The sequence below is a fragment of the Ovis canadensis genome, chromosome 3, assembly GCF_042477335.2.
Source record: "Ovis canadensis isolate MfBH-ARS-UI-01 breed Bighorn chromosome 3, ARS-UI_OviCan_v2, whole genome shotgun sequence".
Lineage (NCBI taxonomy): Eukaryota > Metazoa > Chordata > Mammalia > Artiodactyla > Bovidae > Ovis > Ovis canadensis.
Genome location: NC_091247.1, coordinates 117,189,538 through 117,215,895, shown reverse-complemented (window position 1 = coordinate 117,215,895; position 26,358 = coordinate 117,189,538). Strand labels below are relative to the sequence as shown.

The following is a 26,358-nucleotide window of genomic DNA, read 5'->3' as shown; positions in this document are numbered from 1 at the left end:
TTATAGCTATTCAGTTGACTTTCTGTCTAGCTGACTTACTTTTCAGGCCCCACAGGTACTGTTTAATTTAGACTACTGGGGTTCTTTTCCCCCTTGTCATCAGTCTTCTCACCCACAATCCGAAGAAAGCCAGAATGAAAAGTCAGAAGTAACAAAGGGAAGCAGGAATTATTTACAATTTTTTTCCTAACTGAATACTTTGACCCTCCTCTTTCTCTCTACTAAACCTTTAAAACAATCCTTGAAGTGCTAGGGTACTCTTTTTAAAGTATGGCTTACATTTTCTGAAACAATGGAGTGAAAGAATGAATGTGATACAGCTAAGCAGACAGAAGTCACACAGGTCCAAGTTAGTTTAAAGGGAAATAAATATATAAAGAGACAGGGAGAAAAAAACAAGCCAGATCTTTCATGTCGTGTAACCCTAATGTGCTAACAGGAGACGTACAGTGTTATGATTCAGTCATATCCCTCATTGCTACATATGCCACTGTTTGCTTACACAGCTTGCTTCACGACTCGAGATGCGTGTCACATTTATAAAAGTTTATCCAAGATTGGAAATCAGTTTGTGAAAGAGAGTGTAAGAAACAGGGCATTCAATATAATCAAAATTCAACTGACTTCCAGCACATACATTTTTTTCATAGCAGATTGAGAGGGCATCTTTAATCGATAATCCCCCAGAGGTTTATGGAATTAGAGCAGGGATAACCACTTGTGCTTACAGACTTTTATTGTTCTCTCCTGATTGGATCAGCAAATCATGAGCATCTTCTTTTATCAACATGAGGATTACACAGCAGCTGGTAGATAGTCTCAATGGGGAGGGCCAGCGAACTGTAATAGAAAAAAATGAATTCTTAACAAGAAATCTGCTTGTTAAGTTGTCCTCTCAAAGCTCTCCCAAATTTGTATTTTTGGCTTGACACCAAAAATAGTCAGATTGCTTCAAACAAGTCAGTTACTCTTAGCATATAAATGAAATAACTTTCATTATTCCACCGTCACATCCCATGGTCATCCACTGCGTCCCATTGTTACAAGTTCTCCCTCTGTCTCACTCCCCTTAATTTTTTTTTTTACCACTTTCATCTTATTAAAAAAAAATCAGAAGCCCTTCCTAGTAAATTGCATTGACTTCACTCCTATTTCCTTCCAATTTTCATCTATTTTAAAATGAAGTTTCTGGCCCATTTAGAAACAAATTTGGCTTAGTGACTGACTGGTTATTTCCGTGCCTGCCATGTAAATTTAGAACAGGCAGTCAAGTGGAAGGGCTCAATATTTTAGAAGAAAATCAGAGAAGAGGAAGAATCGTTTAAAGTCATCTAGAGTCCTTCGTTTTCCTGGTAAGTAAAAGATGAAGCAAGTCTCTTTCCCCTCCCTTAAAATAAAAACTAGTAAAAAGAAAGACTCTTGGCTACAAATTTAATCAGATTTTTTGTAGCTGACCACCTCAAAGCTTGAGCAGGGTCTTTGTGAAAAAGCCAAAAGGCATCTGTAAGAAGTCTGTGCTTCTGGCTCAGGTGGCTCAGCTCTCAGTCTCCTGTTTCTGGCTTGCTCCCTTCCATCCTCCTCCGCATCTTCAGAGTCTACCTCCTTTAGGGCAAAAGGAGGCTGCTCACACATAAGAAGCGTCATACTTAAATATGCAGGGAAAGCAAGCTATCTTAAAATATCCTTCATTGTTTTCTGTTTTAACTAAAAGGAACATGTAAGTCAGAAAAAAATGGCTTATTCATTTTGGGTGATGTTCTTTTTAGAATTCAGTGCTTCAAGGAAGAAAAGAAGTTTAATTTGTAAGACATTTGGAAAATACAACAAGGGATTAAGTTGACCTCTGGTATCTAGTTGAATTCCACGAATAATGGTTTCTAATAAGTGGAAGTTGGGCATATTTTCAGAATTAGTATATCAAAAGAATCCTCAACACATTGAAAATCACCTGTGTGTCCCATTTATGGGTACCTTTGATCTATTTATGAGAACAGAGTTTCAATTTAGCTTTTTCTTCTTGTCTCCCCTGACAGCAGGACCATGAGCTCTGTTAGGATCTGCTTTTTATGTGTATTTTTCTTAAAACAAACCTTTTTTCTTCCCATTATTAAGTCATACTAACCAGATCTGGGCTAATACCAGGGAGTGGTGCCCTCACCCAGCAAGCTCTGAGCAGCAGGCCCACTATAGGTCCCTGCTACTGAGTCATCAGTTTCCTCTCTTAACTGATGTCTTAGATCTGCTAAATTCCTTCTCGTAATGTGTGTCATTGGGTTAAGCAATTTCTGTTCATTTCATTGAATTCTTGTCTGTCTTTTCTGTTTCCCACTAACTAGAATAGAATGTCTTACAAGGCAGAGAAACCCTGGCAACTTCACAAACAAAACAAATGAGTGAATAAGCTAGAAGCTGTGATTAGGCCCTGACTCAGTGGTGTTTGCATTCATGAACAAGATTGCTAATATCTCTAGGAACGTGGTCCTAAGAAACACCACAAATATTGCACCAAATTCATTCTTGTATACATTCTTCCCCGGTGACTCGGATGGTAAATAAACTGCCTGAAATGTAGGAGACCCAGGCTTGATCCCTGAGTCGGGAAGATCCCCTGGAGAAGGGACTGGCATCCCACTCCAGTATTCCTGCCTGGAGAATTCTGTGGATAGAGGAGCCTGGTGAGCTACAGTCCGTGGAATTGCAAAGAGTCGGACACAACTCAGCAACTAACAGTTCAATTCATACATACTTCATCTCCTCCCGATCCCCTTTCCTGCTATGCTTTTGTTTAATGTAGTTTAAGATTTCTTACTGTTTTAAATGAATCGATGAGGAAATCTGTGGAAATATCTGAGCCTTAGGACAACCGGGGACATTTTTGAGATCAAAGGAACTTTTTACCTATTTAAATCTTCCCTGGTGGCTCAGCTGGTAAAGAATCCGCCTGCAATGTGGGAGACCTGGGTTCGATCCCTGGGTTGAGAAGATCCCCTGGAGAAGAGAAAGGCTACCAACTCCACTATTCTGGCCTAGAGAATTCCATGGACTGTAAGGGGAACTTCCATGGGGTCACAAAGAATCAGACAACATTGAGAGACTTTTACTTTCAGAGAAACAAAAGTCCTTAAGACAATGATTCCTCAAAGTGTTATTCTTCTGAAAACTATTCAGTTAAAGGGTTCTTTACCACTGCATGGATGATAATAAAATGTCCTTTGCCTAATTAATAGTTATTATTGGTTAAGCTGATTGAAGTAAGAGAATTATGGCCGGCTGTAAAACACTCTTCACGAGTGGTAAGAGGAACTAGCAGCTGGTTTTCCACTTGGTATGCAATCGTGTCCAACCCTTTGCAACTCCTATGGACTGTATCCCACCAGGCTCTTCTGTCCATGGGATTCTCCAGGTAAGAATATTGGAGTGAGTTGCCATTTCCTTCTCCGAGGATTTAACCCACCCGGGGATGGAACCCCGTGTCTTACATCTCCTGCATTGCAGGTGGATTCTTTACCCACTGAGTTGTCTGAGAAGCCCTTCTACTTGCTATAAATATTTTAAATTAAAATTTGAAAAAAAAAAATTTGCTCACTGGTTTTCAATTTGTGTAATAGCAGGAATGTTTAGTTAGTTACTGTAGCGATAAAGGGATGTCTTTCCCTTCAAGCGCAGCTTTTTAATTCTGTTAACAATAACTATGAATAATAATGGTAGTTTCCTGCTGGGTGATAAGAAAATGAGTTGCACAATGAAACTCTCATTCTTTTCTAGTTTCCAAGAATTTCACGGTTTTAGTTGTTCACTTTTTAATATCTGCATTTCCAGACAAAGAGTCGCTGCTGTCCATCAGGAGCTCTTAGAGTGAGGATAGTGAATAGATGTATGTTAGAAGTACCTAAATGGGACTTGTATTAGAAGTACGGGTACCCCCCCACACACACACACAGTCTGAAATTCTGTGTTTTTGGCCTCTAGGACCTTCTTTCCATACCCTTGACAGTTCCCTTTCACCTCATCATCCATTTGATCTCAAATACTGATGTTTTCCAGGGTCTAGTTCCCAAGTCATTTCTACTCTGCATGCTCCTTTCAGATACCCTCAGTTTCTTTGTTGTTTTAACATATTAATGGTTAATGTATTAATGATGCAAAACACATATTGTCTAGCCCTGCCTTCTCCCTATGCACTAAGGAAAAGCTAGTGAGTCTACTAAGTACTTAATGGTCATTCGTTTCCCCACATCTGCTTCTTTTTATATTTTCAAATATTGGTTAATCACACCACTACCCATTACATCACTGTAGCCAAAAGTCTGTGGATTGCTTGAGAATTCTTTTTCCCCCTCACATTCTTGATTATACCTAATCAGTCTTCAAGTTCTGATAGTTCTGCTTCTTAAATATTTATCAGTTCTGTTCTCTCCACCTTTATCTTCACTGCTACAGCCCTTTATCTGGGCTGGGAACATTTTTGCCTAAAATGTTACAATAGTCCTTAACTGGACTCCTTATTCTTAGATCGGACTTCTCACATTTATCATCTACCTAAAATGAAATTCAACCACATCGCTACCCTCACTGAAATTTTTCAATGGCTTTCCACCACCTCTAGGATAAAATGTGGAGTTTTTCACATGGAATTCAAGGTTATTCTCCACATCCCAGCCTCTCTTTTCTACCATCCCTCACTTCATACTCTAGGCTAAATGGTATTGAAGTGTTCTAATCCCTCACTCATCAGCCTTCAAAAGTGTAATACCTTAAACACGACATTCTGATGAAGTTTTCCACAAAATCATTGTGGAAATCAGATTTTTTTTAAAAAGCATTCATTACTTTTGTTTTAATGAGATAGATACTTTGTTAATGAAAGAAGGAGAAGATCTTGTCTGGTTCTTATTTATAAATGATAGTCAACCAAAACTATTTATTCTCCCCAAAATAATGACATGTTGGAAGCACTCCTTATTGGTTTACTTATTTTACTTCCAATGACCTTAGACTTTTGTTTCAAACATCTTCCAAAGATGAATAGCTATTATAATGTACAACAATACTTGTATTATTATAATATAAATGATCTTTCTAACACATAACAAAGAGACTATTTGAGCTTTTTTTTTTTTTTTTTTTTTTAGCTGAGGACCAGGATTTAGAGGTGAATCTATAGGTCTCAACAGTCACGAAGTACATGGTTGAGACTGTTCGTGTATACAAGTCGTCCTACCCCTTGGGAGAAATGTAAAAAATTTCACAAAACAGAATCTTCTTTGTAACTTGAGTTTCTCTATCTATCTTTAAAAATTTCTGTCAGTAAAGCAGACTGACTTAGTATGGAAACCTCTCGTTAAAAATAGATGGAGGTGCTAAACAAAATGAAATACCACCTAAGGATGCACCTGCACACACACAGGAATAAATAGCTGATATTTTTTAATTGACAGGTGGTGTGCCCAAGTCGCGAAATCTCCCAGTGACCACCAGGGAGCCAATATCTGATGCAAAAGCAAGAGAGTTTTATTACCAAGCTCGAGCTGGGGCTCCCACCGATACTGACGCTGCGGCTATAGGGAGGAGCCCCGAGTTCTGGGTCACAATGCTTATATAGGGTATTCTCCCCCGAGAAATTTGAAAAACAGGAGTTTCCAGGTTGGGAGACATCTAATTGGTTACCTTCTGTGGAAGGGTTAGGTGTTAGTTTCTGATTGGTTTTTATTTTCCTGGGCTGGCCACGGGTTCTGATTGGTTCCCATTACCTAGGTAGACCACGAGTTCCTGAACGTTAAGTCAGGAAATTTTGGTCTGGGGTCCGATTGGCTCGAGGGTGGTGGGGTGGGGTCAGGGGATTTCCAAAGGCTCTTGGATTTTCAAAGGCTCTTTTCCTGGAACCTTACAAAATGGAGTTTTTCTATGGACAAAATGGAGTAGCTTAGGTCCTTCACAGGGAAATTCTAAGTCATCAGGAGAGAAAACGCTCAGCTAATGTGAAAGCCTTGTGATCGGATACCTTAGAGGATCCCGATTGGCAGTGAGGACTGATGTTTCATTAAGACAAATAGTAAGCTTAGTCCTTTGTTGTGAACTGCAATACTCTAACGGAAAATGCCTTGACGTGTATATGGAACATCCGAAAGGATGGTAAATGGGTGACAGGAAAGTTTGTTTTGGCCTAAAGCTGAGTGGGAAAAAAAAGCTCTATTGGAAAGTTGAAAAGCCTGTGTCAGACACGGACATGGGATCCAAATATATATATTACTACCTTTGTGTGGGATTCTTTAGGTTGAAAAATAACAATGATGTGATTCTGGACCAAAGAATACTTTAGCGTAACCAGTAGAAGCAAATAGAAAACTGCTTGTGGCAGCAGTTCCAAAACACAGAATACTTAGGACTCCCGGCAGGGACAAAAATTCCCAACTGAAGATGAATCCCAGTAGGAAAAAATTGCTAACTACCGGACTGACATTTGTTATGAGGGAAAGGTAGTAGATACAACACTAGGAGGATTAACACTTTGTAACAATTTGAACTATTAGAGCAATCTAAAAAGACTGTAGAATAAATTAATGTATGGATATTTAAGAGATAAAAGAAAGACTAGAAACCAAAAGCAAAGAGAGAAGACAAATATGAAAAAGAACTAAATAAAACTTTTAAAAATAATACAACTAAAAAGGGAGATAGTGAATTGGACGACATTTCTAAGGAAACGGTTTAAAAGGAAGAATGGCGACACATAGAGATGCCAAGTATCAAAGAGCAGTTAAGAGAAATGGAGAACAGGATGACAACCAGAAAACTCTAACGGGAACTCCAGAAAGAGAAAAGAAGAAATTATATTTAAGGAGAAGATAGATGAAGAAGTCAATATTAATGAAAATATGAGTTTACAGACTGAAAACACACAGGTCTTAAGTAGAATAAAGGAAAAAAATTCCTATATAGATACATTGTAGTGAAACTACAAAATTCCAAAGACAAAGGAAAAATTTTAAAAACCACCAGAGGAAAAGCACAGATTGCCCACAGAGAAAGAATTATTACACTGATAGCCGTAATGCTCTCAGCAAGAATAAAGGCAGAAAGACTGAAAATATCCATACAATGCTAAAACATGTGAACCTAGCATTCTGTACCCCAGGGAATGTCTCCAAGCATGCGAATAGAATAAAGACATTTCTAAAGAAGGCTAGGAGGTAGCTTTTAGCACTCACACACACAAGTACTGTGTGTGCACCAAATTACTGCTGAATTACTCAGAGATACATTTTGGCGAGAAAGGAACTGAATCTGTAGTGTGAGATTGTGGCAGCAGGGAGCAAAGAAATAGTAAACACATAATTAGATCTAAATAAGTCATAACTTTAAATATGTATGTATGTGTGTGTGTTATATTTGGATAATTGGAGTATATTTTAAAACAGTGTGTGATATCTCTATTCAACATTATATTGAGTGTCCACTCAGGCATGGTGAGAAATAGAAGGTTAAATTGGGAAGAAAGAAACAAAACTACAGCTATACAGAGATTATCTTATTGATTATGTAAAAATCCCACAAGAATCTACAAATAGAATATATGAGTGTCCTGAATGCTTGCTACATACATTAGTAATATATTAAAGTTAATTATATTCTTAATGATCTACAATACAGGAAATGTGATTTTAAAAGGTATCATTTAAAATAAGAACACAATTGCTGGTACTTTGGAATACCTCTTAAAATACGCAGAGGTGTATGAGATATTATGGAAAGATGTTAAAGGAGACTTAAGTAAATGGGAAGATTATAAAATGCTAATAGATTAAACATTCAATATATAAAGATGTCAGTTCTACCCATTAATTTTAAATTTACTTTAATCACAATAAAATCCCAGTGTGTGTGTGTAACTAGAGAACTGATTCTAAACATTCAGTTAACCAAAAAAGAGACAAGACTAGCCCAGGCAAATTTTTTTAAAGGATTACGCTGCAGAGAATCTCACTACTACATATTGTTACTTATACTTTTTTAACAAGCACAGCATTAGTACAGAGATAGCTAAGTAAAGCAGTGAAACAGACTAGAAAGGCCGCATATGGAAACTTGATCTATGACAGAGGAAGCATTGCAAAGCCACAGGAAAGGATAGTTTTAATCAATAGTCTTGGGACCAATGGTTTTCCATGTGGAAATAATACAATTTGATTCCCACTTTATACTACACAGAAAAATTAATTCAAGCTGAATTAAGACAAAAATGTAAAAATAAAACCCTGAAACCCTGGATCTATAGGAGGAAAAGAAATGAGAATATTTTATAATCATGGAGAGAAAATCTTTAAGTAAGACACAAAAATTGCAAATCATAAAGGAAGAGAGTTATAAATCAGATTGTATTAAAATTTTAAATGTCTATTATCAAAAGATGCCACAAAAAATAAAAAGAAAATCTATATATCAGAAGAAATTGTTTGCAATACAATGTAATACTATGTGGTGTATTTACCTATCTGATAGGTAAAATGTTATGAGGATGTAAATTGAAAAAAAAGCGTGTTGTAAAATATGTTCAGTACAATACTTATATTCATCAAAATTGCACAAAACAATACTGTATGGTATTACGAGAATATTTACTGGAATGAGTTGCCATTTCCTTCTCCAGGTGCCCTTCCCGAGCCAGGGATCAAACCTGGGTCTCCTGCGTAGCAAGCAGACTCCACCATCTTAGCTACCAGGGAAGTCCATTTATATATTATAAAAATGTAAAGATGTGCATGGAAAAGACACTTGCCAACCTTAGCACAGTGATAGTCATTGGACATGAAAGTTTAAGCAGTCTGAAAACCAAAATGACAAAGTGTTATTCTAGGTAGTGGGTACTAGGTAACAATTTCATTTTTTCTGTAATTTTTCTGTGTGTCTAAAACATCTCATAATTAAAATCTAAACAAGCCTTGACTTCTAAATGAAAAATATGTAGGGACATGTGGGCATATATTTGATTAATTAGAGGATATTTAAAAATAGTGTGTGATACTTCTATTAACATTGTATCGGCTTTTTTTTGTTGTTTTTCCTTTTGAAAAGATTTATTTATTTGGCTGCAGTGGGTCTCTGTTGCCGTGCATGGGCTTTCTCTAGCTGTGGTGTGCGGGTTCCTCCTCCCAGCGCTCCTCTTGTTGCAGATCATGGGCTTTGGAGTGCTGCTCTGTAGTTGCGGCACATGGGTTTAGTTGCCCTGAGGCATGTGGGATCTTCCAGGACCAGGGATTGAACCCAAGCTCCATGCATTGGCAGCTGGATCCTTAATCACTGGACCACCAGGGAAGTCCTTGTATTGGATTTTTTAAGAAACAATGGCAATATTATTCTTATAAGAGTCTTATGCCTTAATCTGGGCGATCTTCTGGACTCCTCTGTCCATGGGATTCTCTAGGCATGAACAGTGGAGTGGGTTGTCATACCCTCCTCCAGGGGATCTTCCCAGCCAGGGCTCAAACCCGAGACTCTTCTGTCTCCTGCACTGGCAGGCAGGTTCTTTACCACTAGCGCCACTTGGGAAGCCAATTACATCACCCAAGTGTTACAACTACCCTGAGTCACCAGCTTTGATTGGTAGAAGAGTGAACAAACCATGTTTTCAGTCTGGGGGCACATCTGTGTCCCTATGTGATGCTCTCTCTGAAGATAATAAGTGTATGGAAGATGGTCAGAATGGAATTGAAAATTGGAGGTAGATAAATCTAGTCTCCTAATAAACTGAATTACTGAACATGTCAAAGGGCATAGGCATAACTTAATAACATTAGAAAATCCAGCATAAAGCAAGGAGTTGTGGATGGCCGAGTCTAATTTCCATTTGGAGAGGTTTTGGTTTACATTTCTCTTTTAGATGAGGCTGCAGAAGAGGGCATGGACAGCAGGGCTGTTTCAATATTTTTGTCTCTCTCGGTCACACCCTGCTGCCTCTCGTTTGGCAGTGATGTTCTAGCCTTGCATGCTTGCTGAAGAGGTGTTTGGCTGCTAAACACTAATGAGCTTTTCCTATTCACTTCCCACAGCCAGATTTAGGAATTCTTTCTATGAAGGTGACTGAGCTGCCTGAGGTACTGCTGGCAAAGCCAATTAAAGACCTGATCTGCCTGAATAAAAATTATGGCTGCAAGGTTCTCCACCATTTGGCACAAGACTCTCAAGCTCTGCCAGTTCCCCTCCTCCGCAGCCTTTGTCCCTCTCCAGCTCCTGGCAAGGAAAGCCACAAGCCCCTCTGGATTCCCTGGTACTCCCACTACCCCTGTGATTTGTGTTTACTCCTGGGATAACCCTTGACACTTGGAACATAGCATATGTCTTCAGATTCTGTGTTTATGATTTGTGGCCCCTTTAGGGCCAGAACTACATCTTAAAGTATGCAGGTGACTTGCTCACTGTGGACCTACGATGTTTATGAAAAAATATATCTGTTGAATGCCTACAGTGAAAGAAATTATAGGATTACATATATAAAATGCCTTTGTCTATTCCAATTTAGTGATTCTGGAACACACACACACTGAAAATATTTTTGAAATTGTTTTTGTTTTATATTAATATCTCTGTTACACCTTCCTTAAATTGATGTAGCATTCTCTATTACTTTTAAAAAATATTCTAAATTGTGACAGTTTTGTTATTTAAGGGCTTCTCTAATGGCTCAGATGATGAAGAATCTGTCTGCAATGTAGGAGACTCAGGTTCAATCCCTGGGTCAGGAAGATCCCCTGGAGAAGAGGATACCTACCCATTCCAGCATTCTCACCTAGAGAATTCCATGGACAGAGGCTGACGGGCTATGTCCATGGGCACAGAAAAGATCAGGACATGACTGAAAGAGTAACACTTTCACTTTTTTTTTTTTAACATTTCTGTATTACTTTTAAAATATATTCTAAATTGTGACAAAATTTTGTTATTTTAACGGTGAATGTGAATTTTGGAATTAGTTAAAAGCCACATAGTTTATTTTAATCAAAACATACAAAAGCCATCACATGGGATCTCTCAAATCTGCCAGAATTCTGTGTAAAGTGCATGAGTTTCTTCCTAGCCTTAGAGATAAAAGGTTTATCACGGATGTCTACTCCAATCTAGGACGGTTTCACTCTGAATTCCTTTATATGAAAGAGAAATTAACTATCTAGTGTAGGCTGTGACTCTTTGAGGTTATTTTAAAACTTGTAACCAAACAAAATTAATGTAGTTAAGACTGTGTAGCTAGACAGCATATTAAAAAGCAGAGACATTACTTTGCCAACAAAGGTCCATCTAGTCAAAGCTATGATTTTCCAGTAGTCATGTATGGATATGAGAGTTGGACTATAAAGAAAGCTGAGCACCAAAGAATTGATGCTTTTGAACGGTGGTGTTGGAGAAAACTCCTGAGAGTCCCTTGGACTGCAAGCAGATCCAACCAGTCTATCCTAAAGAAAATCAGTTCTGAATTGGAAGGACTGATGTTGAAGCTGAAACTCCCAATACTTTGGTAACCTGATTCAAAGAACTGACTCATTGGAAAAGACCCTGATGCTGGGAAAGATTGAAGGCAGGAGAAGAAGGGGACGACAAAGGATGAGATGGTTGGATGGCATCACTCACTCGATGGACATGAATTTGAATAAACTCCGGGAGTTGGTGATGCTACAATCCATGGGGTGGCAGAGTTGGACACAACTGAGCAACTGAACTGAACTGAACTGAAGAATGCATAGAGTACCTAAGGATATGTCCTGTGTCAACAAACTGGCAGACATCAACCTTTTCAAAAAACAATTTTAGTTGTTTATTTATTTGTGACTGTGCTGGGTCTTTGCTGCTGCGTGAACTGTCCTCCAGCTGCGGAGAGCAGGGGCTACTCTATAGCTGCGGTGTGTGGCCTTCTCACTGCCGCGTCCTCTCTTTTTGCAGGGCGTGGGCTCCAGGGCACACAGGCTTCAGTAGCAGCGTGTGGGCTCAGTATTTGTGGCTCCCGGGCTCGAGAGCACGGGCTCAATAGTTGTGACGCGGGGTTTAGTTGCTCCACACATGTGGGATCTTCCTGGATCAGAGATGGAACCCACGTCTCCTGCATTGGCAGGCAGATTCTTTACCACTGAGCCACCAGGGAAGCCCCCGACATCAGATTTTTATCTAACCTGAAGCTCAGAAAATTACAATTCAGCATCTTCAGGCATTTCTTTAGTCTTCCAGCTCTATAGTAACAGAGTCTGAAACCATCATCTTATTGTCCCTTTGCAAGAATTTCTGGCTGACCCCAGCATGCCTATGGTAATCAGGGTCAATGGTTGAGCTCACTTCTCTTATTAGTTTATATTTCATCTGTAGATTGTGTTCATGAATAATGAATACCAGACAACTGTCACCTAAACATTCCATAGAAGGCCTGTGGCTCATCAAATAAGGTTTTTATGATTTTTGGTCTTTTATTTTTAAGAGTTCCTGTTTATATTATTGCTGTCTAAAGTATTAATCTGTTGTTAACAAGGTGCTTAGGTTCTATGTGCCGTGTCAGTAGAAACCCAAAAATAGCTTATTAAGAGTTGATGAAATTTGTTTCGTGTTCTGCTTTCCCCCACTTGAGAATATTAGATTTTAATGAATAATTCAGTGGCTTAAAGTTAATTCCCATATCACTGCTATCCCTCTTGAACAAACCAAACAACACTAATAAATAAATAACAAAGAGATACCAGACAATTTGAGATGTTCTCATAATGCTAACAATACTATAGCTGAAAACAAGTTCTGGGAACTCAGAAATTAGTCCACAAAGACATTGGGGGCTTGATGCTTTAATGACAGCTCTTGTATTTGGCCCTTCAGAAATGTAATATGATAAAAAGTTGCCTATTCCTCTTACCTCCTTTCCTAGCAATCCTAGTTGATTATTTAAAAAATATTTGTTACAAGCCTATTATGTGCCAAACATCATGTTTGACACTGGACAAAATATTTCTTGACTCCAAAGAGTTCCAATAACTTCAGCAAGTGTAGAGAGCTTATATTTCATCTATGAAAAAATATTACTGATGACCACATACCCATAAAGACTGATATAACTTAAACACATGAAAAGAAATTGTATAGCAATCTAAAATGAAACAGACAAACCTGCAAAGTTAGCCTCTATCCTGACAATTATAATAATATATAATACTTGAAAATTAACCTCTATCTAATATTTCTTTGCCAGTTTGTGCTGTTACAACAAAGTGCAGTAGACTGGGTGGTTTATAAACAACAGGAATTTATTTATTGATGTTCTGGAAGCTTGGAAGACCAAGAAAGGAATGTCAACATAGGTAGGGTTCTGGTGAGGATCCTCTTCCAGGCTGCAGATGGCTGTCTTCTTGAATCCTCACATGATGGAAAGAGGTTAATAAACCTCTCTGGGGTCCCTTTTATGAGGTTGCTAATCCTACTCATGGGCTTCCCAAGTGACTCAGTGGTAAAGAATATGCCTGCCAATGCAGGAGACATTGGTGAGTTTGATCCCTGGGTCAGAAAGGTCCCCTGGAAAAGGAAATGGCAACCCACTCCAGTATTCTTGCCTGGGAAATCCTATGAACAAGGAAGCGTGGTGGGCTACAGTTCATGGGGTCACAGAAGAATTGTACATGACTCACCAACTAAGCAACAATAACAATCCTACACACACAGGCTTCACGTCTTCCCATCTGCGAATACTGTCATGTTTGGGCATGGAATTCCAACATACGAATTTTGGAGGAACACAAGCATTTTTTCCACTGCACAGCGTGTACAAGTCTTGGGAGGTAACTGCTGTTATTGCTCCTTTATACAAATAAGGAAACTGGGCATCACTAAAGCTCCACTACTTATCCAAAATCACATCATCCATGAGAATTTAAACACGGACTTGACACAGGCAGTCTGATTCAAGAGCCTAGGGTGAAGACTTTTTCAAAACCCTTTTTGTTTAATAGGACACAAGGAACTGCTCGTATTCCTCAGATGTTTAAATACTTGTGAAAAGTCTTCTCCAGAGTGGGAACTTGTGTTCAGCATATCCCATAAGATACGGCTTGTGGCAGTCTTGCATTTCTAAAAACACATGTTTTCAGGCTCAGACTCTTCTTTCAAATGGGGCACAGCATGACCATTCAGAGTGGTCACTCTGGACTTCTCAAAATGGAAAGGAATTTCATCTTCTTGTTGGGATAGGTGGGAGCTAGTAGCTTTGTTTCCATTCAGTTCAGATATTCCAGTGTTTATTGATTAAAATCTCGTACTTAAAAGACCAAGCACTGTGAAAGAACCTAGATGATTTTCGCCACTCAAACACAGGCAGGCACGTTCTGATCAATTTCCGGCTCCTGCTAACCAGGCGGCTGTGATGTTTCTATACGTGACCCTTCTGGACATAATCAGCAGTATTAGTAAGCACTGTAAGTTGGGATGATACTCATCTGTGAGAAACAAGAACCCAATAAACAGGTAAAATATCAATTTTACTGTAGATGGTCCAAGGCTGAGGCAGCATCTCTCAAACGTCTTCAAACAACTGGATTTTCCTCTTTCTACTCCATCAACCTTAGGGATGACTTCCATTCTCCCGGTATCATGATGGTTGCTGTACTTCCAGCCATCACAGGCTTGTTTCAAGCAGGAAGAATGGGGGGGAAAACAGAGCAATAGAAAGCCCTCCTAGACCGCAGGGGCTTTCATCTACATTTCATAAGCCATTACTGAGCTACATAGCTACTCTTAGCTGAGAGAAAGGCTGGGAGTTGAACACATTTATTTCCTAGTCTCAGTAGTAGTTAAAACAAGAGGGAAGTGTTGGAAAAGGTATTGGAAGAGCCTTGCAATGACATTGACTATGGAAGTCATTTGCATATTTGCCTTGGAAACTATGGAAAAACTAGGGGTGGTTTCTATGTCTCTGTTTGTTTGTGTGACTCATCACTTATTTTGGTAATGAAAGGCCTGAGAAGATAATTTGGTAATTATCTTCTTGGTATTCCACTTGGTTACTTCAGGGAGAAAATGACAGGGCACAACCTTTTGAGGTGGCACCTTTGGGGCGTGTAACAGCTCACGATGAACCAGAAGAGTATAGTATCCCCAGCTGGCTTGGTACACACACAGAAAAGGGGGCCTGTGAACAGACAGTAAGACCACACTGGGTGCCACAGGGCCCGTGGAGCTTCATCGTTGCCAGCCTAGTGGTGACCAACTGTTGTTTACACTTAGTTCCCGAGAATTTCTCAAGTTATCCTTCCAGGGAAATGAATGTGAACATACCACTGATACTGAAGAGATCTGAATGGAATTCTCACACCTTATCCCTGGAAGCAACCTTGAGAATTCATTTAGCCATGCCCTCTTATGTTCACCTGCGGAAATAGAATCCCATGAAATTATCTGCACTGGGATACCCAGATGAGGGTCACTGGTGTCCTTTTCTATTCTACCACTTGGAAGAAGTGGGAGCACTCCCGTAGTATCTTACCACAGCACTCAAACTTCCCACAGGTAACATTTAACTGCAAACATCTGTCTAGTTTCCTTCACTTCTACCCTGTGGCCTTCCCTAGTGGCTCAGTGGTAAAGAATCTGCGTGCAATGCAGGAGACCCTACGTTTGATCCCTGGGTTAGGAAGATTCCCTTGGAGAAGGGAATGGCAATACACTCCAATACTCTCGCTTGGAGAATTCCATGGACAGAGGACCCTGGTGGACTACAGTCCATGGGGTCCCAAAGAGTTGGACATGATTAAGTGACTAACATTTTTCACTACACTGTAAACTCTCATGCAGGCGTGGGCTACGTCCTTCTTATTCAACGCAATATTTTTCTAAGATCCGATACAACTTTGGGACATGAATTTTTTTATGGAATGAGAAAATGGAAGACTAGATGATCTACACCTGACAGAGGCTGTAATCTTTTTTTCCCCCGACTACCAGTATTTTCAAGGCCGGAATCATTCAGGTCATCGGCAGAAACTGGGTAAAGAGTCAATACGAAGTTAGACTAGGGAAGATTCTCCTACCTATTCCGTTCCTGACCCTCCTCATCATCCACTTTCCCAGGACTGAGGGGTATTTATAACTCCCCTGTTTTTGAAGGAAAATAGATCTTCAGGAAAATGTTCCTTTCACAGAGAAAATAGGGCTTACCTGACAATGGTGTAGACCTAGAAATTCTGGGTAGAAATTAAAGCAAATATATACTTTTAAGTCCAGAGTTAGAGATTATAACAGTGTCTGTCACAGTAAATCCTAAGGAACCTTCGTTGATCTGGCTGGGGTGATATGGAATGTATAACCAGATCACAGAATCTTCTAGCTTATATGCTGTATCCAGCTGGAGCCCAGTGATAAAAACACCATATTTTATTTTTGCCATATTGTTGGGGTCTGTTGTTTATGTTCCCAACTGATTGTTTCTGAGAGATGGCAAAGTGTTTTTAAAGTTACAGAGGTAATTGTTCTAACTTCCTCCTAAACAGAGATGATGTCTAGGGCTTCCCTGGTGGCTCAGAGGTTAAAGCATCTGCCCGCAATGCGGGAGACCAGAGTTCGATCCCTGGGTCAGGAAGATCTCCTGGAGAAGGAAATGGCAACCCACTCCAGTATTCTTGCCTGGAGAATCCCATGGAAGGAGGAGCCTGGTGGTCTACAGTCCACTGGGTCGCAAAAAAAAGTCAGCCACAACTGAGCGATTTTCACTTCACTAGAACACCGAGGGCCAGAGTATGTGCTCTGATTGCAGATTGCCAAGTCAGCAAGGCACGTGAGTAGCTGGAAATCTTTCAGTTCTTTGTTATGCAAGGTAAGAATGTGTTACTAGGAAGACAAATCACTTGTTCTCTCTAAATTTATTTAGCAACACTTATGTTCATGTAGGATGAAGTACCATGAAATTAGCAATCACACAGATTTTGAAAAGTCAGACTTGGCTTATTTCTTAATTCTTAAGAAGAGATAAGTCTCTCCCTAGTGGTTAGAGAAAAGATTTGAATCCTCTTAAAGGCTGTAAATTGAATATCATTGCTTTGTTTCCTGCTAAGTTACAGTCTAAACCAAATAGCCTTTAATGTTAAACTGATTATCCTACTCATAATTTTTTCTCATTATCATTCATTTTAAAATGCTGGTGGGTCTCAACTGTTTTCATCTTACCAAATCAAGCTGATTCTCTAAAAATTATAATAAAAGCCTCATTTGAATTTTTTAAAATTTTGTATCAATAGTTTGTATCCACCTATTCCACAAATAGGTGATAAACAACAAAAAATGACCAAAATTATCCGTGTTACTTTTTCCTTTCTAGGTAATAGCTTTCTTCGAAGACCATTTTTTTTTTTTTCAAACTATGTACCCAGGTCTCCTTTTGGCAAAGATATATCACCTCTCCTATTAACATCATGGGACTTTACAATGAATTTCCCATAAACAGACATTTGAGGATGAGCTCATCTGGTATTAGACTATAGCTTATAAAAGGAGTCAAGTTTGCAGCTTTTTTTCGTTTTTCTGACTCCTGTCTTAGCAAACTTTGATTGCTATATCATCAATTTAAAATACAGTATTATTATTTCCAAAACAGTGACTCAATACAGTATAATAATGCTAGATGTTGCCAGTTCATAGTGGCCAAATGAAGCTACCTTATTTGAAAGCAGGATTTGAAAAGTCATCATTTAAATAAAAATGACACTCAAATTGAATTCTAGCAATAGTGGTTTTTCTAGCCCATTCAGACTGCCATAGCAACACACCACAGACCGAGTGGCTTATGGCAACAGTGGTGGAGGCTGGAGAGCCCAAGATCAGGGCACTTGCAGGTTTAGTGACTGGTCAGCGCTAGCTTTCTGGTTCATGAAGTGAAGTGAAGTGGAAGTCGCTCAGTCATGTCCGACTCTACGACCCCATGCACTGTACAGACTGTATAGTCCATAGAATTCTCCAGCTCTTTTTGCTTTGTCTTCGCATGGCAGGAGGTGGCAGAGAAGCTTTCTCTGGTGTCTTTTTGAAGGGCACTAACTCCCATCCCACCCACCTAATCTCCTCCCAAAGGCCTCACCTCTAATACCATTAACTTGGGGGTTAAGATTCAACATATAAATGGGGAGGGAGGCAGGGACAGAAGCATTTGGATCATAACAATGATCTCCCCTTCTCCCAGATTTTACCTAAAGCCAAATGACCTCTTTGGGGAGGAACTACATTTAATTAACTTCAACCACATGTAACCTCTGTGTTAATTGCATATGTATGTAATTTTTGTTACAACCAATTATGTAAAGTGTTATTTTTCCTACTTTACAATTGAGAGAATGGAAATGTAGAGAAATTAAATAACTTGTCCAAGGTCACCCTGCTAGTAAGATGCGAAGGTAGGATTCAGATGCAGACCTTGGTCTCTATCCAATATCTGTTCACTCAACAAATATCTGTTAAGCCTGTACTATGAGAGGAACAGTATGTGAAAGACTGAAGGAGCAAAGAAAGTAAGACAGAGCCACTGTTTTCAGAGAAGTCACTGCTACTTTTAAAAGAACATGTGTTATGTGCTAATTTGCTTCAGTCCTGTCTGACTCTTTGTTACACTATGGACTGTAGCCCAACAGGCTTCTCTGCCCATGGGCTTCTTCAGGCAAGAATAGTGGAGTGGGTTGCCATTTCCTTCTCCAGGGGATCTTCCCAACCCAGGAATCGAACCAAGCATCTCTTACATCTCCACATTGGCAGGCGTGTTCTTTACCACTAGAGCCTCCTGGGAAGCCCTTTAAAAGAATAAGGAAGTGCCTAGCAAGAGACTCACAGGCTAGCACAGGGCGCCACATCGTGTGTAAAAGAAGAATCATTTCTTCACTTGAATTCTCTAATGAATAATGCCCTTCCTTCAGAAGAAAATCAGTAAGTGAAGCCTCCCAGAAATTCAGGACTCTCAAATAGCTAGCTCGTTTCTTTCCTAATCGACTTATTTTCTTTGAGTGCAGAAGTGACGGTGACTCAGAGACTGTGTAAAGAGACCAGCCTGGGCCCCATGCTGCGGCCCTCTCAGTGGCCTATTCCTTCAGGGCTGGCACATCCCACCTTCACCTTCCCCAGTGATAAGCTAGCAAAAAAAAAAAAAAAATCCTTATCAGATCTGCTTGTGTTAGCAAAGGTACAGATGTGAAATCTAAAATGGGAAGATCCTGAATTGTATACCAAGAAACTGCCAATTAGTGTGCAGACAATTAAACTGTGTTAGAAACTCGGGGGGAACACTTGCTTCCTTTCTTTCCCTTTCTCTCTCTTTCATTTATTACAGATGCATGAGGAAGAGACCCTTGGAAAGATTAGAATGATGCTATCACTTTACCCTTTCTCAAGTGCATTATCATTGGCTGCAATAATCTTTTGCAATGGTTGTCTCTCTTCTCTAGTTAGGGGGTTAGCACTGTATGCGTCTCATTTAGCACCAAGTACTCCACACCCAGATGCACTACAGACAATAAATTTATTCAACAAGGATTCACTGAGTATGAAGGAAGGAATGCTCTATTTTATCAGAACTTTTATGAGGCTAAAAACTGTATCCTCTAAAAAGAAATTAGCATACCCCATTTTATCAAACTGTAACTTTTCCTTCATTTCTCTGAAGGACTATTCTATTTCCTTTGGCAAAGAGAGAGGGTCAAAAGGTATATGACCCTATTTTATGTGGTGAAAGGTATTTCAAATATCTATTGCTGGATAACAAACATCCTGAGAACATGATGACTCCTCAATACCAAATGTGTATTAATTCTCCTGTTTCCGGGGTGGACAGTTCTTTCGTTTCACGTTGTCTACTAGAGCTGAAATGTTAAGGTTGCTTCTTTACTCCTCACATCTACAGAATCAGCTGTGATGCTTGGAACATCTGAGAGCTGACCGGCGCCTCTATCTCTGTCTCTCCACTCGGCCAGCTCAGGCTTCCTCCTAGTGACATGGTCCAAGGCAGCTGGACTCCCCACACTGTAGCTCTCTTCCAAGAGAGAGGAAGCAGAATCTCCCATCCTGCTGAAGCCTTGACCTGGTATTAGCAGAGTCATAGCCAGAGCAACCGACTGGTCTAAGTCAGTCACAGGGCTGGTCCAGATTCAAGGGGAGGAGAAACAGGCTCAGCCTCTTGGTGTGAGGAATGGCGTGCATCTGTAAGGCGTGAAACACTCGATGGGGACACGCCTTGGAGACCAGATTCTATCAGAGCACTCAGGTGGCTCTTCCAGGGTGGCCTGGCTGCCGTGTGACTGCCACGACTGTGTACCAGAATGTGCCCTGCAGGGATGATGGCCAAGGCGGTGTGTGATTTGGGCAGATGTTACACTCTCCTTGCTTCTCGCCTGATACAACTACACATTAACATCCCTTCATTGCTTTGGTGTGGCGACAGCTCCAAGTCACTGCTGCCAGACACCTCTCCATCTGCCTTAAAATATGACTCATTACCATTATAATGATTCTTCAGCTTTATTAAACAACCGTCTTCTGCAAAATCAAATGAGATTTGTAAAGACTTCCTCATGAATCATCACAGCATCCCTGGTGAGAGTTTGAAGGAGGTAGGTGTACTCTCATTTTGGAAATGAGAGAGGTGCAACAAAATGAAGCCCTGGGAGGTTACCAAGCTCACAAAGCTGGTCAGATAGAAAGAAGGGAAGAAGCAAGGAGGGGGAGAGAGGGAGGAGAGAAAGAGTGTGTGTGTGTCCTCAGGGAAATAATGGAGCATCATCAAAATTATTCTTTTCTCTTTAATGCTATATGGCAACCACTTAAGTATCTTAGGGCTTCCCTTGTGGCCCAGCTGGTAAAGAGTCTGCCTGCAATGGGGGAGACCTGGCTTTGATCCCTGGGTTGGGAAGATCCCCAGGAGAAGGGAAAGGCTACCCACTCCAGTATTCTGGCCTAGAGAATTCCATTCGCTGTATAGTCCATGGGTTGCAAAGAGTCGGACACGACTGAGCAACTTTCACTCACTTCACTAAGTATCTTAACTACTAAAACATTTCCCAAAGCAACAAACTTCTGATATAACCAAAGAGTTGCCCCTTACCCCCTGCCAAAATTACTGTAATAATTTTGTCAGATTCAAATTGTATCCGATTCAGATTAGTTTTGCTTCTTTCTAGCTATATGTCCTTGAAAAGTACTGTCCCTCATGTACTGATAAGTGTAAGTTTTAAAGGTTTGTTGTGGAGATAAAATGAAAAGCATCCATGTAGCACATAATGTATGGTAGATGGCTCATAACAGACACTGAATCATATTTTTTTGGTCTTTGGGGATTAATAGGTTAGTTTAAATAGAAAAGATTTTAGAAAACCTTTCTTTATCCTATATGTAGTGATTTTAAAAAACAACAGAATTGATTAACAGTTACCTGCCTGCAGGTTACATGCAGCTGAGTCTGTGTAGCCTTGGACCAGTCAGTTAATCTCTAGCCATGAGAATCCTCCCCTGTGACCCAACAGAATTGAACCGGATGATCTCTAAGGTTTTTGCTTGTCTGGCTTAGGTGGCTCCCTGGAAAGAGAAAAAGTCTTTCAGTTCTTTCCTGAGGCCATCGTTTGTGACTATTTTGCCCTCTAGTGGCAAGAATCAGAGAAAACCATTCCTCCTGGGAGAAAGTTTCATGCTCACTGTCCATCAAAACGTGCTGTTTTGATGAATGCTTAGACTTGCTGCAATATTGTTGTAGTTGCATAATGCAAAAGAAATTACCACCCCCCAAATTAGCCGTTGGAAACAACAAACATACAGTTTCTTTGGAGATCAGGAATTTGTGAGCAGCTTAGCTGGGTGCCTGTGGCTCAGGGTCTCTTAGGAGGCTGCAATCCCATTGTCAACCAGAGCGGTGCTCACTGGAGAGTTGGCCCACACTAGGAGAGTGAAAAACTTGGCTTAAAACTGAACATTCAGAAAACTAAGATCAAGACATCCAGTCCCATCACTTCATGGCAAATAGATGGGGAAACAATTTTTTTGGCTCCAAAATCACTGCAGATGGTGACTGTAGCCATGAAATGAAAAGACACTTGCCCCTTGGAAGAAAAGCTATGACCAACCTAGGTGGCATATTAAAAAGCAGAGACATTACTTTACCAACAAAGGTCCATCTAGTCAAAGAGATGATTTTTCCAGTAGTCATGTATGGATGTGAGTTGGACTATAAAGAAAGCTGAGCACCAAAGAATTGACGCTTTTGAACTATGGTGTTGGAAAAGACTCCTGAGCGGCCTGTGGCTGCAAGGAGATCCAACCAGTCCATCCTAAAGGGAATCAGTCCTGAATATTCATTGGAAGGACTGATGCTGAAGCTGAAACTCCAATACTTTGGCCACCTGATGCGAAGAACTGACTCAATGGAAAAGACCCTGATGCTGGGAAAGATTGAAGGCAGAAAGAGAAGGGCACGGCAAAGGATGAGATGGTTGGATGGCATCATTGACTCAATGGACATGAGTTTGAGTAAGCTCCAGGGTTTGGTGATGGACAGGGAAGCCTGGTGTGCTGCAGTCCATGCGGTCACAAAGAGTCGCACACGACTGAGCAACTGAACTGAACCGAACAGAGAAGATGTGCTTCCAATCTCTCTTAGGAGGCTGATAGCCGGAGGTTTCAGTTCCTCCCCACGTGTATCTGTAGGGGTGCTGAAGACAAGGCAGGTGGCTTGGGGGAAGGGGGCGGGTAGGAGTACGAGAGAGACATTTCCAGATCATGACTGAGAAAAGCATGAATGTCTCCATGGCATTGTTGAGGTCCTAGATCCAGTTTCCAGGTAGGCAGGGCAATAAATCCTTTTTTATTCATTTGTTACTTTGAGTCCCTATGACCTGCAGTCAAAGGAATGTTGTAAAGTATACTTTATACCTATATACAAGTGTACTAAAGTGTCCTAAAACTGTAGTTGTGGAAGGCATTGCCTATTTAAGGTAAAGGGGCCCCTCCAACCCCATGCCCCTCCTACGGAGCTTTTAACAGTAGGCAACTGGAGAGTTCTTAAGATCGGATCCCGGCTTCTTCTTCTTTCTTTGGCTGCGCTGGGCCTTAGTTGCGGCACTCAGGACCTTCGCTGTGGTGTGCAGGCTTCTCTTTAGTTGCATTGTGTGGGTTTCCGAGTGCAAGGGCTCAGCAGTTGCAGCACGTGGGCTTAGCTGCCCCACGGTATGGGGGATCTCAGTTCCATGACCATGTCTCAAACTTGTGTCCCCTGAGTTGAAAGGTGGACTTTTAACCACCAGACCAGCGAGGAAGTCCCCAGATCCAGGCTTCTGAGACACTCCTCCCATACTACTTTAAAGCAAGGGTCCTTAACCTAATAACCTGATCCTCCTGGGGTTCTGTGAAGAGTGTGACAGGCATGTGAACATCCCATCAAATTGTAGCTAAAAAGTTATGTGTACCAAAATACATGCGCTTTTCTGGGGAAAAGATCTGTAGATTTCATCACATCAGTACAGGGACTGGTAAAACAAGAGGGCAGATCTCTGCTTGATCATTAAAGGCAAAGTATAGTGTTAAAGTCTGAGTGTGCATGACTCGAAGTGTGTCAGGTAGCTCGACTTTTCAACTGGAGAATCTGGAACAGTGGAGAAGCAATGTCACCATCTTATTAACACCATGAAATGACTTGTTTAAATAAAAACCCATCTGATGTTTAAAATACTTCTTCTGAAAGTTCATTTCATTGTGGGCCATCTGCAGTTATCACTATCTGAAGGATGGAAGAGGCTTATAGATTTAAAAAATGACTAGAAATTGCTCCCTGGAAAAGTTCAGATATCCCCCCAAGTGTCATGTAAACAAATAAAAGACTGCAGTTTGCTTGTTCTATCTGCATAAAGGAATAATTCTCAGTAGTACCAATACATTCACACACCACTGAGCAGATCTTGAATATTCATGCATGCAGTAAAAAGCCTTCTGTTGCTATGGTGGAACCTCATATTGTGAAATGTGCTCCAGCTATCCTTTAGAGAGAAGAATATTATAATTGAAAATTAAATCAAAAGCTGTTGCTTATCAACAAGAACAAGCAGGAAGAGCAAGAGGGAAGATTGCCCTGGAAACAGTGGGAAAGTCTAGATTAGATTCCCAGTGAAATATCGATGTCTTGTGGGCCTGGGGTTTGGAGAGACTAATATTCTAGTAGCAATGTCTTTAGACCCCAATTATCTACTGTATATAGGTTTCTCAGGTGGCTCAGTGGTGTCTCCTGCCGATGCAGGAGACACAGGTTCAGTCCCTGGGTCAGGAAGATTCCTGGAGAAGGAAATGGCAACCCACTCCACTATTCTTGCCTAGAAAATCCCATGGACAGAGGAGCCTGGTGGGCTACACTCCACAGGGTCACAAAGAATAAAACACAGATGAGCAACTGAGCATGTACAACCCCTCCATGTGATTCTGAAATTGGCTAAGGTTTAAGAAACAGTAATCTGGGCTTCCTTGGTGGTTAAGACTCTGAGCTACCACTATAGGGGGTGGGGTTCAATCTCTGGTCAGGGAACCAAGATCCTGCAGGCTGTAGGGGCTGTGCGATGCAGCTGAAAAAGAAACAGTAATCTAACTCAGTTCCTTTATTTCACAATCAAAGAATCAGAGGTTGAATAAATGCCTACTCAGGATCCAAACTTCTTAGCAGCCCCAGCAGTAAACCACAACTCCTTAACCCAGAGAGTTTGCTAAGCATGGCCTTGCAGGAAGAGGTGGAAATCCTGCAAAGGTTATTTCCCTGCAGCCTGACATGTGAGACATCCTGCTGCACTGCAGAAAGCGTTCCAGGACTGGCCGAATATGTTTCTCAAAACTGGTCCCTCTTCTGGATTCCCAGGTGATGCAACAGGAAAGAATGTGCCTGCAGATACAGGAGTTCAGTGCCTGAGCTGGGAAGATCCCCTGGAGTGGAAAATGGCCACACACTCCAGTATTCTTACCTGGAAAATTTCATGGACAGACAAGCCTAGTGGGCTACAGTCCATGGGGTCACAAAGGGTCAGACAGGACTGAGCACGCATGCACAGTCGAGGATCCCAGGTTTCCTAGGCTTTCATCCAGAATACCTCATTTTTTTATTGACGTCACTTTGTAAAAGACAGGGTAATACCATGATTAGTTTACAGATGGGCTTCTTTATTTTTTTTTAATTGTTATCATGAGATCCCTTCTTAATATGCAATCATTTTTATAGTCACGGTTATTATTACTGTCATTCATGTTGATAGATAAATGTTGATTTCAGATTTTAAACCTGTCTATGAGGTTGACAGAAATAGAAAGCAGTTTATCTGTGTTAGAAAATAAAAATGTGCCAACCCTTTGTATGTGGGAAACCCTCCTCGATTGCTTATTTTTAAAAAAATTAGTGAAAAAAGCCACAGAAGATTACTGTGGAAAAAAACTGTTTTTTATCTCTGATAAATGAGTGTAGAATGTTAAATGGAAAATAACACTTATTTGCCCACTTTTTTTTTTTTTTCCTTTTTTAAAATAAGCACAGCTGTGGTATTGTTAAGTCACATCCTGACTTCTCTGCCCACCACCCTCTGGGTTAATTTTGTGGGAATTAAGGCCTTTAATTCCAAAGGAGAGTTGAGGCCAACGTGCTTTTCATGGGAAAATAAATGAGCAGGATGAGAGCTGGTAAACTCATCATCTATAGGGAGATGGCTGCATGTGGGTCTAAGTTGCTTAACAGGCCAAGGAGGGGAGAAATCTCAGCCGAACAGCTCTGCCTGCAGGACCTTCCCCTCTCTAGTGCCAAGGAACTCTGCAGAGAGCATTTTCCCTGCCACTTTTAGTGCTATTTGTGCGATTTCTGGAAATCACACTGCAGATCTGAGTATATATTTATATCCAGATTTCTAAGGAAGTTAAATGACGTATATTGTGACTGATTTACAACTGTACTGTTATTAAGTTGCCATCCTTTGAAATGTCTCTCTATGAAGAGGCAACAGTCAACATTTTGGTGACTGGGTTTCCATAGACTTTCTTATCGCACAGGAGCATATACGCATACAGACAGTTTTACATAAATAGATTCATATGCCTGCTGTCTTATCATGGACGTCTATTTTTTAAAGCCTTTTTGCCTACTTCGTTTTTCTTTTCTAATCGCCTTCATCCCTAAAGTAGCCAGCCTTGAAAGTTTAATGTATATCCTTCCAAATCTTTTCTCATTGTATAATCACATACACACACACATAATTATTATTATGTGCAGAATATAGAACAGAACCAAGTATTTAAAACAATGTCTGCAGCATTATACTCAATATTTATTAAATGAATGGTTTGCTTCCTAAAAGTGGGATAATTACATGCATGTAT

At 40.4% G+C, this 26,358-nt stretch overlaps 1 long non-coding RNA gene across 2 annotated transcripts; it reads right to left on the bottom strand.

Annotated features, from left to right (window-relative positions):
* Positions 1-718: 718 nt before the first annotated feature.
* On the bottom strand, positions 719-24,336 carry LOC138437202 (uncharacterized). Of its 2 annotated transcripts, none has more exons than XR_011255812.1 (3): positions 21,785-24,336; positions 21,407-21,549; positions 719-840 (listed from the first exon to the last, which is right to left on the bottom strand). It is a non-coding gene; the product is annotated as an uncharacterized lncRNA (long non-coding RNA). The 2 variants fall into 2 exon arrangements; XR_011255813.1 differs by lacking the exon at positions 719-840 and adding an exon at positions 13,248-14,450 and having other exon boundaries at positions 21,785-23,918.
* Between the last annotated feature and the right edge of the window lie 2,022 nt (positions 24,337-26,358).